Genomic DNA, 13,294 nt, shown 5'->3' with positions numbered 1-13,294 from the left:
CACTCTGTACTCACAGTCACCTGATTCTGCGGCTTTGCACGGACACTCTAATAACTGGCACTGGCCACTTTAATAACTGGCACTGGCCACTCAAATCAGCTGCCCCAGACATTTTTATGATTGGTTTTACTGTATTTTAACGTTGTTGTTTTACCTGCTTTTAACTATTTATACTGTTCCATCAGGGACTGGATTGTTTTTTAGTGTTATTATGTGAGAAATGGTTTAAATTTCATGTGCGATGCTCCGGTATTCCCTGGGAAACGTCTTTTCATTTTGCACTGTACAACTGTGGCTTGCAAGATGACAATAAAGGTTGATTGATTGATTGATTGATTGATTGATTGAATATAATTCCTCCAGCAAAAGAAGCAGTCATTCTAGATTAAACATAGTTCTCTCTTTTTTTAAATTAATACTACATTGGATTGTTTTGAAAGTACATCAAGTCAAGAGTCAAGAGAGTTTTATTGTCATGTGTCCCAGATTGGACAATGAAATTCTTGCTTGCTGCAGCACAACAGAATATGTAAACATAATACGGAACAGGAGATAAAAGTTCAGTGTATATAGGGGGATTGCCGCACGAAGCCGCTCAATCCATCTGGAGGACATCCGTAACTTCCGGTATATGTTATTAATGCAAGAAACGCGTACTTTCCTACCTGTGAAAAAACGGCAAAATGTTGAATTTTTGCGCTGTAAAAAATTGTGGAAGTCGGGGTAAGCGTGAGAGACATGAACCCAACTTTAGAATTCCAAAAGTGAAGCGAAATGAAGGTAAAGAGAAGCGAGAGCTGAAGGGACAACAACAGCTAAAGTGCTTGGCGAACATTGGCCGTGCAGATATCGGAATTGAAAATATTGGGAATTATTGCATTTGCTCACTGCATTTCATCAAGTAAGGCATTATTGGTGTTTTTTCTTGATTCCTTTGGTATCTAAAAAGTTTCAGAAGTGATAAATCTGACTGTAAATTTTGCTTCAGAGACACTTTCTTTTTGTATGTAAAAACCCACGAGAACAATGGGCGATTGAAAAAATTTACAGCCAGATTTATCATTTCTGAAACTTTTAGATGCCAAAGGGATCAAGAAAAAACACAAATAATGCCTTAGTTGATGAAATGCGGTGAGCAAACGGCCAATGTTTGCCAAGCACTTTGGCTGTTGTTGTCCCTTCAGCTCTCGCTTTTATCTACTGTAATGTCTCCTCACTTGGAATTCTGAAGTTGGCTAAATGTCTCTCATGCTTATCCTGATTTCCATAATTATTTACAGCGCAAAAATTGACAAATTTGGCAGGGACCCGCCATGTCGGAAACAATGGTCAATGCTTACCTGCAGTTCATCGCGTGTACTCCATTTGGTGTAGCGTAGCAACAGTACGGGTCATGGGTCGTGACCCGACTGCCGTGAAACCTCCCTATACCGTAGACCATATTATACACAATAAATAAACAGATAAAGTGCAATAGGCTGTTATTGTTCAGAGTCTGTTTGATGGCGAGTTTAATAGCCTGATGGCTGTGGGGAAGATACTGTTCCTGAACCTGGATGTTCCAGATTTCAAGCTTTAACGCAATCAGAACTGTACTTTGGTACACATGACAATAATAAACCTAAAGGCATAATTCCCAATGCTCCAAAGTACCTCACTGCAGCCACTAGCACTTTTTTTTATTTACACTTTCTCTGTAGCTGTAATATATATTTTCTACTCTGCTTATTTTCTCATCTGTGGTATGATCTGCCTGGATTAGAAGCAAAACAAGCTTATACCTGGCTATAAGCCAATGGCCCAGAGGCTGCCTGTGACCACAAGGTCAGTGAGGACGTGGTCACAGGGGGACCTATGCGCAGGGGCGGAAATTGCTATAAAAACATGGGGGGCACACAATTCCTTGGTGGCCACGTGCATGCGTGCGCACGCACACACACACACACAAAAAATGCTGGAGAAACTCAGCGGGTGAGGCAACATCTATGGAGCGAAGGAAGAGGCAACGTTTCGGGTTGAGACCCTTCCACAGACCCTTCCTCAAACTAGATCTGACGAAGGGTCTCAACTCGATATGTCACCTATTCCTTCGCTCCATAGATTCTGCCTCACCCGCTGATTTTCTCCAGCATTTTTGTCTACCTTCAGGAGCTGCCCTGGTTGGTGACCGACTCCGAACTCCAGCAACAGCAGTTTCGTCCGACCCGAATCATGGGGCTTGAATCAGCCCGTTGGTGTAGCCTTTTATCGCCCGGCGTGGCTTAAAATCGGTCAGCAAGGGCTTCAACATCGGGAGCCTCGATGCAGCGGTTTGATTTTAAGTCATGCCGGGCGATGAAAGGCCCCGCGAACGGGCCGATTCAGCCCTTAGTCTGATACCCACTTGAATTTTCAAAAGCTGCAATGTGATAAATAACACTTAAACAAATAAGACTTAAGCAAATAATGGCAAACAGAAGAACCAACCTAGAGGGGGAGAGAGAGAGAGATGGGAAAAAGAGAGAGAGAGGGGAAAAACATACTAATTAACGTGAGTGACCTGAATGAGAGACTAACCTGCAAGCCAGACAGGAAACCTGTTCGACCGGAGCCTAATGACCTGACCCGTTTAAATCCGATACTCGTTTAAATCTTTCCCATCCACCAATACATCCAATTAGTTCAAATGGTAATTGTACCCGCATCAGACAGCTTTAAGAAATTCTCCGGGAATACCTTCAGTAATACTTGAAGGTCAAAACACAATTGGTGACACATCGTATTAATACGATGTTAATGGAGACAAGCGTTTAACCGTGACACCCCCACTGTCTCGTGGAAAGCGGAGATTTTAATAAATTTATTTTCACCGAATGTCAAAATCCGGATTACAAAACATGGGGGGGATTGTCCCCCACCTCTCAAAACATGGAGGGGACAATACATGGTGTGTCCCCCTTCCCCCCCAGGATTTTAGCCCATGCCTATGATGCTCTACAGGGCTGTTTTAATGTCACAGAATGGGACTGGACTCTGTAATCCTCATGGAGAGGACATTGATGGTGTCACAAGCTATATAAAATTCTGTGTGGATATCATTGTCCCGGAGGAGACTGTATACTGTTCCCCCAACAACAAGGCCTGGGTCACCAGGAACATAAAGGCCCTTCTCAACCAGAAGAAGAGGGCTTTCAGGAATGGTGACAAGGAGGAGGTGAAACTGGTGCAGAAAGACCTGAAGGTGAAACTATCAATCAATCAATTTTATTTGTATCGCACATTTAAAAACAACTCACGTTGGCCAAAGTGCTGTACATCAGTGCAGATACTAATGTGCTACATACAATGTTACACAGACCTAACAATACATACATAAACTGTTTACAGCGCCCCCTCAGAGGGCCTCAAAAATGCTAGGGAGTAAAAATAGGTTTTGAGCCTCGATTTAAAGGAGTCGATGGAGGGGGCAGTTGTGATGAGGAGAGGGATGCTGTTCCACAGTCTAGGTGCTGCAGCCGCAAAACCAACACAACTACAGGAGAAAGTTGGAGCTGAAACTCCAGCAGAACAACGTGAGGGTTGTTGGGAGCTGTATGAAGAGTATTACAGGCTACAAGCTGACCAGGAACTATACATCAGGAGGTGCTACTCCAGAGCCAATAAGATCATGGGAGACCCCTTCCACCCCTGCAACAGACTGTTCCAGCTGCTACGTTCAGGCAAACGCCTCCGTTGCCATGCTGTGAGAACGGAGAGGTTGAGAAGGAGTTTCTTCCCAGAGGCCATTAGGACTGTAAACTCCTATCTCACCAGAGACTAACTTTACTGAACCACTCTACTGCTTTTTTCTTTTTAATTGCTGTTTTTTTTCCCTTTTTCCTTCCGCCCGCAATATTTAATATGTAAAAGAATATGTGATTCTGTTCCATTCTGTTCGTACTTGGTTTGGTTGTTCATTTTCATTTCATGACAATGAACAACCAAATCATTGTTTGACAAATTCATGACAAATTCATTTCACTTGCACTTTATGTGCAATGTGACGAATAAAACTGATTGATTGATTGATTGATTGATTGATTGATTGTTTGTTTGTTGTCTTTTTGCACAAAGTCCGCGGGCATTGTCATTTCACTGCACATCTCGTATGTGTATGTGACGAATAAACTTGACTTGACTTGACTTGACGGGGGAGGGAAAGCAATCAGGACTGGGCCAACGAGCCTAGGAAAAGCCGTGGGTCCAGATGGTGTCAGCCTGAGGTCACTCAAGGCGTGTGCCAGCCAGTTGTGCGGAGTACTCCAGCATATATTCAGCCTGAGCCTGGAGAGGGTTCCTGTGATGTGGAAGACATCCTGCCTGTTTCCTGCACCAAAGAGGACGCGTCCCAACTCCTCTAATGACTACAGACCGGTGGTGCTGACCTCACACATCATGATCTCCCTGGAGAGGCTGGTGCTCACTCACCAGCGAACCCTGGTTAAACCATACCTGAACCCCCTGCAGTTTGCTTACCAAACAAAGGTTGCGGTGGGGGATGCCATCATCCACCTGCTCCATCGTTCCTATGATCACCCGGATAAGCCGAGAACCATTGTGAGAATCATGTTTTTTACTTCTCCAGCGATTTTAACACCATCCGGCCTGCACTGATAGGGAGAAAACTAACAACGATGCTGGAGGACGCTCCACTGATGTCCTGGATCACCAACTACATGACTGGACGACCGCAGTATGTTCAGGCTGTATCTCGGACATAGTCGTGAGCCACACAGGGGACAGCCCTCTCTCCCTTTCACGTGTCATATCAAATGCTTTAGCAGTGTCCAAAATGCTGTGATGATTAGATATTGGCCATTTTTTCAAAAGCAAATTCATACCTCAACACTTTGATATCCTTTGTAGGAATTGACCTCAATGTCAGACGTTTCAAATATTTCCTTTACCTCCTGGACAGTCTGCAGGAGATACATTATTGCTCCTGAACCTTTTTCTAGGGTCTGGTGTGTTGTTGCTCCTGTACAGTAAGAATATATTGTGCAGTGCACAACATACAAAGGGGATCTGCCAAATTAATCTAGATCATGTTGTAAGGCACTGTCAGAGCAGTCAAAGCTTAAACATTCTCCTCACTAATGCTGTTGAAACCATCTGTGTGCGCAGTGTAACTCCCAAGCTGGGATAATTCTGTTGTAAGCCACTTAACTCCCTCAAGAGAAGAAATGTAATGAAAAATGAAGACCAAAATTTTCTCAATTAACATTTTAACTTAAATAAAGTCAATTGCCAAATGAGGGTAATTTGTTAATTTGTATGTGTTAGATACAACTCAACGTAATGCTGCATTTGCCCTATAGCAAGATTAAACTAAGTGAGCAGCAGAAAAGAAACCTGAAACATCCTATGTGCATGTTCCACCACAGATGCTGCCTCTCTGTGAATTAACTTTGTTTAGTTTAGTTTAATTTAGAGATACAGCACAGAAACAGGCCCTTCGGCCCACCGGGTACATGCCGACCAGCGATCCCCACACATTGACACTATCCTACACCCACTAGGGACAATTTTTTCATTTACCAAGCCAATGAACCTTCAAACCTGTACATCTTTGAAGTGTGGGAAGAAACTGAAGATCTCGCAGGTCACGGGGAGAACATACAAACTCCGTATAGACAGCACCCGTAGTTGGGATCGAACCCGGGTCTCCAGCGCTACATTCACTGTAAGGCAGCAACTCTACCACTATGCTACCATGCCGCCCTTTTTTTTCTTTTTGTGTCATTTTATTTTTAATTTTTCGCTTTAGGTTTTGCCCTCACAAGTCCAGTTTATTTCTCATATGACTACTGATCAACACCTTATCGGCAATGGTGGAGCCCAATGCAGCTATTCTCAGCATGAACCATATTACTAGCGTACAAATACACAAAATGTCATACCACAAAATCATGCACATCATCATGGAAGGAACTCACACATTTAAACAAGGACAATTACCCTCCAGCTGGAATGGTGGTGGACAGAGCAGAGCCCCTTCACTTACGCCACCAATCACCATGTCATGATATTATATTACATTCATATGACTGGGTTCTGAGACAAATCAACATTGCAAATATCTGAATCTTGCATTTACAGCTAGTTATTAGCAGAATAATGGATTTATATATACTAAGATTGTACAATAGACTTTTGTGTCAATGGGTCAGTATACTCGGATCTTGAGTATATGAGAAATACCCTTCACAATAACGCAACTTCTTCAGTGGCACCAAGGTGTCACATTTATAAATTCTGTCCATTATCAGTGCTTGTAGGCTTCTGAAACAAACAAAGAAAATTATACACCGCTAACGCCGAGATCTTCTGCCATCTTTAGGTCATCAAATTGCTTAATTCTTCAACATTATTTCAAATGCTTGGTAAAGATGTTGGTTTACCCCTGCAGCTCTGCACTTCAATGATTACTCCAAATCCATGTAGTTAGGGTTGCCAAGTTGGATTCTTATAACTCTGCTAAAACCCAGATTCCATTGCTCAGTTTTAGAGACTGATATAACATATCGTGTCCTTCAACATTCCTCTTTGCAACAGTAAATGTATTATTGTTAGAGAGCTTGTCAGTGAAGGCATCTGCATTAAGGTGGCGGTCCTTGATCTGAAATTGTGCTTCATTTTATATTTGGAATGTCTTTCCATGTTGCCAAAAAGATCTGTCGATCCAACTTTCCTTCTTCTAAAAACAACATATTATTTGGGTACAGGCAACTGAAATAGAAGACATCAGTATTATTTTTCACTGTGACCAGCAGGTTGGAGAGAGGATCCATCTTCATTACTGCACCAACTGTGTGCAAAAGGAGAGAAGCCACCCGCAATGGTCTGGTTGGGAGTAAGTGGAGCATCGACCTGCAGGGGAGCAGCTGGGACCATTCCAAAACTATTTTTGTTAAAACTGGATGGCAAAGTCTGACATTACTTGCGTGGCTTTGTTCATCAGGGTGAGGTCCATATAGATATGACCCATACAACGTGAAAATGTACCAGAAATCTCAAGACCTTTGGCCTTTGCAGCCGGCAACCAAATAGTTTTAGGTGCCACGAAAGAACCAGACGGTATGTCCATTCCTCCAGCGAGATCAAACAGGTCGCCTAAACCGCCTCCCACTGTGGTGGTCAAGGAATCACTGCTGGAGTCCCATAACCAGCGCCAATTGCTGGACTTCCACCGAAATCGCCGCAAAACCCTTCAGTTTTGTGCAAGGTTAAAGTTTTCCTCATGATGCTCACAAGCTTAGCAAAGCAACATGCTGATATTTGAGGACAAAAGATCTGAACTTAATGATATTACAATGTTCAGCAAAATCTTATGAACTGATACAGATGATAGGCCATTGACTTGAAGCATTCTCTCTCCACAGATGCTGCTTGATCTGTTGACAACCTCAGTTTTCTGTTTTTATATTTGGATTCAACATCTTTAATATTGCAGATTGTAGTAGTGTTCGCTTCAGCAATACCCATAGCTAAAATAGTAAAATCCTGACATACACATGAATCTCTGTGACAAAGTATAGACACCGCTGGTAATTAGTCTTTGAGGTCAATTGAATTTGTTCCAACTCACTCCTCTGTAAATATATTTTCAGTTCCCCAAGCATATGGCCAGCACTTTGTGGTTGTTTAATATTTATCTGCAAGCCAAAATACGGACTCTAAATTGAAAGTGGATGTTTGTTGATGTACTGACTGTACAGCCAATTTCACAAAACAAAAATGAACTTTGTGATTCATTTGAAGTGCATCTTTGAGGACATGGTTATATTAGAAGAAAGACAGCTTTTTTCCTCTAGTTTTCTTGTGATGGGCCTCTATTTAACAAAGATGACAAACATATTAACAAAAGTTGTGGAAAGGTGGATTTCATCCATCTCGTAAAAGGTGGGAGGGCATGTTGCAATGAAGATATTGGAGCTCTGCAACAGGATATAGATAGGTTGTTTGAGTCAGCAAAAACTTGTCAAATGGAACTTAATGTGGAAAGGAGTAAGGTAATGCACCTAGTTTAGTTTAGTTTAGTTTAGGGATACAGAATGGAAACAGGCCCAGGAGCGAACCGAATCCACACCAACCATCAGTCACCCATTCACACTAGTTCTATGTTCTATGTTATCCCATTTTTTCGTCCACTCCCTACACACTAGGGGCAATTTACAGAGACCAATTGACGTATAAATCTGTTTAAGAAGGAACTGCAGATGCTGGAAAATCGAAGGTAGACAAAAATGCTGGAGAAACTCAGCGGGTGAGGCAGCATCTATGGAGCGAAGGAAATAGGCAACGTTTCGGGCTGAAACCCTTCTTCAGAACGTATAAATCTGCATGTCTTTGGGATGTAGGAGAAAACAGGAGCACCTGGAAGGAATTCACAGGGTCTCATGGAGAACATGCAAACTCCACCCAGGCAGCATCTGCTGTCAGGATCGAATCCAGGTCTCTGGTGCTGTGTGGCAGTATCTGAACCAGCTTTGCCACTGTGACACTTCAATAAGAAGAATCCAAAGCCAGGCCACTATCTAAAGGAAAAAGATTGCAGATGAGGAGAGAACTAAGGAATCAATGTTATTGTGCATGAATTGCAAGAAGGTTGGAGTTGAGAAGGAGGGAGATATTGTTACAATTGTACAGAGCGCAGGTGAGGCCACACCAGGTGCACTGTGCACAAGTTTTGTAGGATGTACTGGAACTGGAAGTAGTTCAAAAGGGATTCACTGGGCTACCTCCCAGGATGGGTGGCAAAATAAAGTAGATTTGTATTCTCTGGAGTTTGGAGGAGTGTAGGTTGATCTGACTGAAACCTATAAAAACCTGATGGGTTACTGGATAATGAAATGTTTCCACTATTCAGAGAATTTCAGACGAGGGGACATAGTTACAAGATTAGGGGGCAGTGATTTACTTCTGAGGTGCATGGGAACTTCTGGCAGAGGGTAGTGAATATCTGGAATTTTCTGCCCTACATACTATAACATTGGAGCATTTAAAAGGTAAGAAGATCAGATAATTCAGGACAATGGGGAGTTGGCACCAAGACTGGGACAGACCAACCATGATCATATTGGACTGAAGGGCCTGTTTCTGTGCTGCGTGACTCCACAAATATGAATAGAACAGAAGCAAAATACATTCCACATGTCCATGTTGTGACCCAGAGTATCCAGTGCATTCTAGCTGGCATTGGTGAAACCCTGTCAAATCCATGAGTCTTGGACTAAGGGTTAGTTTTGTCAGATTTATGGGATACCAGGACATTAAGGTAGGGGACTGACAACAAACCACAACATTGTTGTGATTCCTAAAGGCGGATTCTTAGAACCACAGATTTGTGCTAGTTCTTTGGCCACCCACGTCATTCTGATCATCAAGTACTCATCCCTACTAATCCCATTCATCAGCTCTTATCCGCTCCTTGCAATGCCATGATGATTCCAGTGCACATACAGACAATCCTAACATTTTGTGCGAGTGCCTTCCTTGTTTTGCTCTTCGAAACTTTATAAACTAGAAGATACCAGACTCAATTTCTGAGATATCCGATTTCACTTATGAAAGATTATGGAGTGTTTGAGTTGATTCAGTTGTGATCCAGGATCCAGGGTCAAGGAGGGGACATGGTTCACGCTTCCTGACATTATCTGCTGCAGTAAATAAGCAAGTCTAGCATCATCTCTGAAGGACATGTATCGGCAATGTTTTGAGTCTGAATCCTAAGGTCATCATAAGTAATAAGAGCAGAATTAGGCCATTAGGCCCATCAAGTTTACTCCGCCATTCAATCATGACTGATCTATCTATCCCTTCTAACCCCATTCTTCTCCCCATAACCCCTGGCAGCCATATAGCCTATCCCATAATGCCTTTCCATGTCCTCCATGAATGCTGCTTGACCTGTTGAGTTACACTAATACTTTGTGTTTCTTTTTCTAAACCAGTATCTTCAGTTCCTTGTGTCCATCCGACACTAAATGATGGACTCTGCTGGACCAGATGCCTGTGTCAGTGGCAGTATTGGACTTGATGCGATGTCCTGATGTGATCTCCTAAAGATCTGTGTGACAATATCCCTGTAATTTATGCATATGAGCTGTGCTCATTCTCGTATGGGAAGAACTGCAACAGGTCAGAGACGACTGGATGAGAGATTATACGAAGTCGAGACCGAGTCAGGACTTCTAATCTGATGTAACCGAGTGGATCTGAAGCAGACCGGAGAACTACCTCCATACATAACTCCACAGAAACCACCTGACGTGGAGAAATTCCTGGGCGTGCACATCTCTGAAGATCTTTCCTGGTCCGAGAACACTAACGCAATTATCAAAAAAGCTCATCAGCGCCTCTACTTCCTGAGAAGATTACGGAGAGTCGGTTTGTCAAGGAAGACTCTCTCTAACTTCTACAGGTGCACAGTCGAGAGCATACTGACCGGTTGCATTGTGGCTTGGTTCGGCAATTTGAGCGCCCTGGAGAGGAAAAGACTACAAAAAATAGTAAACACTGCCCAGTCCATCATCGGCTCTGACCTTCCTTCCATCAAGGGGATTTATCGCAGTCGCTGCCTCAAAAAGGCTGGCAGTATCATCAAAGACCCACACCATCCTGGCCACACACTCATCTCCCTGCTACCTTCAGGTAGAAGGTACAGGAGCCTGAAGACTGCAACAACCAGGCTCAGGAATAGCTACTTCCCCACAGCCATCAGGCTATTAAACCTGGCTCAGACAAAACTCTGATTATTAATAACCACTTTCTGTTATTTGCACTTTACCAGTTTATTTATTCATGTATGTATATATTTATATCATGGTATATGGACACATTTATCTGTTTTGTAGTAAATGCCTACTATTTTCTGTGTGCTTAAGCAAAGCAAGAATTTCATTGTCCTATACAGGGACACATGACAATAAACTCACTTGAACTTGAACTTGAAGACTGGGACACCTTTGCAACCTCAGCTGACATGGAAAAGACCAACACAGCATGCATCACCAGATAAAGAGGCAACTCATGAAACTCTTAACACTAGAGAAATCAAAACAAAAACAAATTGACACAAGAGACAAAACTAGAAGTGATGCACAGAATGTACCAACTGAAAAGAAAGACATTTCTGAAAGAAACACCATCACGAAGACTAGGGCAGGTAGAGCTGTCAGACCGCCGGAAAGGTACGGCGAGTATGTCACAAAGTAATGTGCTTTGCTGTGATGGACCTACTCGCTTATGAGAAGAAAGCATATGAACATTAGTTCATGTTATTGAAATGTCACAAGTGTGACTATGATTGAAATTGTGAAATAAGACAGAACAGTTGTTTTACTCTGTTAAGTTAAACCATATTACTACGGTGTAATATTATGAAAAGTGTTTACATTTTCTTTGTTTGGGATCATCGGAAATGTAATCACAAAATGTCAAAAAGGAAATAATGTGACAATATCCCTGTAATGTATGCATATGAGCTGTGCTCATTCTCGCAAATGCCCAGTAAATCCAACATGAGTGTGTGTGTGTGTACATTATGTACTAGTTTACTTATTTTATAAGCAGACAGATATCAAAACAACCTGTCCCAATTCAATCTTTGCGATAATCTCAAAGAATTATAATTTAAAGGGGCACCCAGAAGCATGAGTCTCAACTTGAAATTTTAAAGGTATATCATATTTTAAATCAATATCAAGTCAATATTTGGGAGTCAAAAGGTTTAATGCAGCCACTCTCCCATGCATTGCCTATTCACCAAAAACACACTTTTAACATGAAAATCTCTCCTGTGTTGACTGTGCGAAATGTATGAGGTCATGGAATAGGGATGTTGAATTCCACTTCAGAAATTCAACAGTTCAATGCCCAATGGCCCAATGTCCATTGAAACTAAATTTTGGAAGCAAAGCATGGCAAGCTTGCAACACAGAACAAACAACAAATGTTTCTCCAAATACGAATTAGGGAATTTTGATCAGCTTTGTTTCTTCCTAGTCCATGACGACCAGCGAATCTCGTACGCTAACACCATCCTACACATACTAGGGACAATTTACAATTATACCAACCAGTATATCTAGAATGTGGGAGGAAACCGGAGCTCCTTGCGAAAACCCACGCAGGTCACAGGGAGAACATACAAACTGCGTACAGGCAGCACCTGTAGTCAGGATCAAAACCGGTTCTTTCGCACTGTAAGGCATCAACTCTGTCGCTGCGCCACCATGCCTTTCTGTTCGCAAGTTTTCCTCTGTACCCTTAAATCAGAAACATGGACACCTCATTGTATTTTGATATCTTAACCATGCCTTTTATATATTTGGGTCCAGATTTGCAATGTCCATGAAACAAAAGGACTAGAAATTAATTCATACATCTCCAAAGAAATCAACTTTAAAATGGTAAAAATCGGCTTAACCTGAAGTGGAGCAGGTTTACGCACAGATCTGGATTTCTGGATCTCGGGTAATTGCAAGCTTGGAGGTAATTTCTAAATCAGGCAACAGGGCAAAGTTAAACCCCTCACAAAATCAGAATGTTCGAACAAAATTGTGATATTCGGCAAATAGAATCATAAACTAAACTGCCCACACAAGGGCAAGGGTTTAAATGTCAAAACCAAAGCTCTCTGTCATTGAATCTCCGAGGGAATTGTTTGTTGCAACATTTCACCAATCTTCATTCCCAGCATTGATTTTTTTTCCCCGTTGTTTTCGTCCAAGTGATCAATAAGTAGAACAGGCGCGCCAGCTTTTCTTTCTTGGGGTTTTATGCTGATGAATGAGAAGCATCAAAGGTGAAGTGCAAAATCAATACATCATTAACATCTGCAAAAGAGTTGGCAACCGATGCATTGGTTGGCTGTCCTCCTATCTGGTGAGCATACTACCCAATTGAAGGTGGTGGTCGCAGCAGAGTGGGCAAAGCCAAATTCAGATCGTTTTAGCCTCAACTGGAAAGTCCTTGGACATCAAATAATTTTCTTGGAGGATCATCACACGGGGAAAAGTCGAGTTGGTATTGATGAGGTGGTGCAATTGTGCTGAAGCATCTACAAGACAAAAGCTTTCACTTAGCATGGCACAACAAGCTTCTCACTGAAGAAGGCTTTTGGCCCGAAACGTTGTCTATTTCCTTCGCTCCATAGATGCTACTGCACCCGCTGAGTTTCTCCAGAATTTTTGTGTACCTTCGATTTTCCAGCATCTGCAGTTCCTTCTTGAACAACAAGCTTCTCACTGTCTCTCAGTGCACAAAACTATAA

General features: G+C 42.3%; 1 pseudogene; it reads right to left on the bottom strand.

Annotated features, from left to right (window-relative positions):
* Positions 1–4,126: 4,126 nt before the first annotated feature.
* On the bottom strand, positions 4,127–11,695 carry LOC129711311 (AP-1 complex subunit beta-1-like; annotated as a pseudogene).
* Positions 11,696–13,294: the final 1,599 nt, after the last annotated feature.

This window comes from Leucoraja erinacea, chromosome 29 (genome assembly GCF_028641065.1).
Source record: "Leucoraja erinacea ecotype New England chromosome 29, Leri_hhj_1, whole genome shotgun sequence".
Classification (NCBI taxonomy): Eukaryota; Metazoa; Chordata; class Chondrichthyes; order Rajiformes; family Rajidae; genus Leucoraja; species Leucoraja erinaceus.
This window is presented reverse-complemented; position numbering and strand designations above follow the sequence as displayed.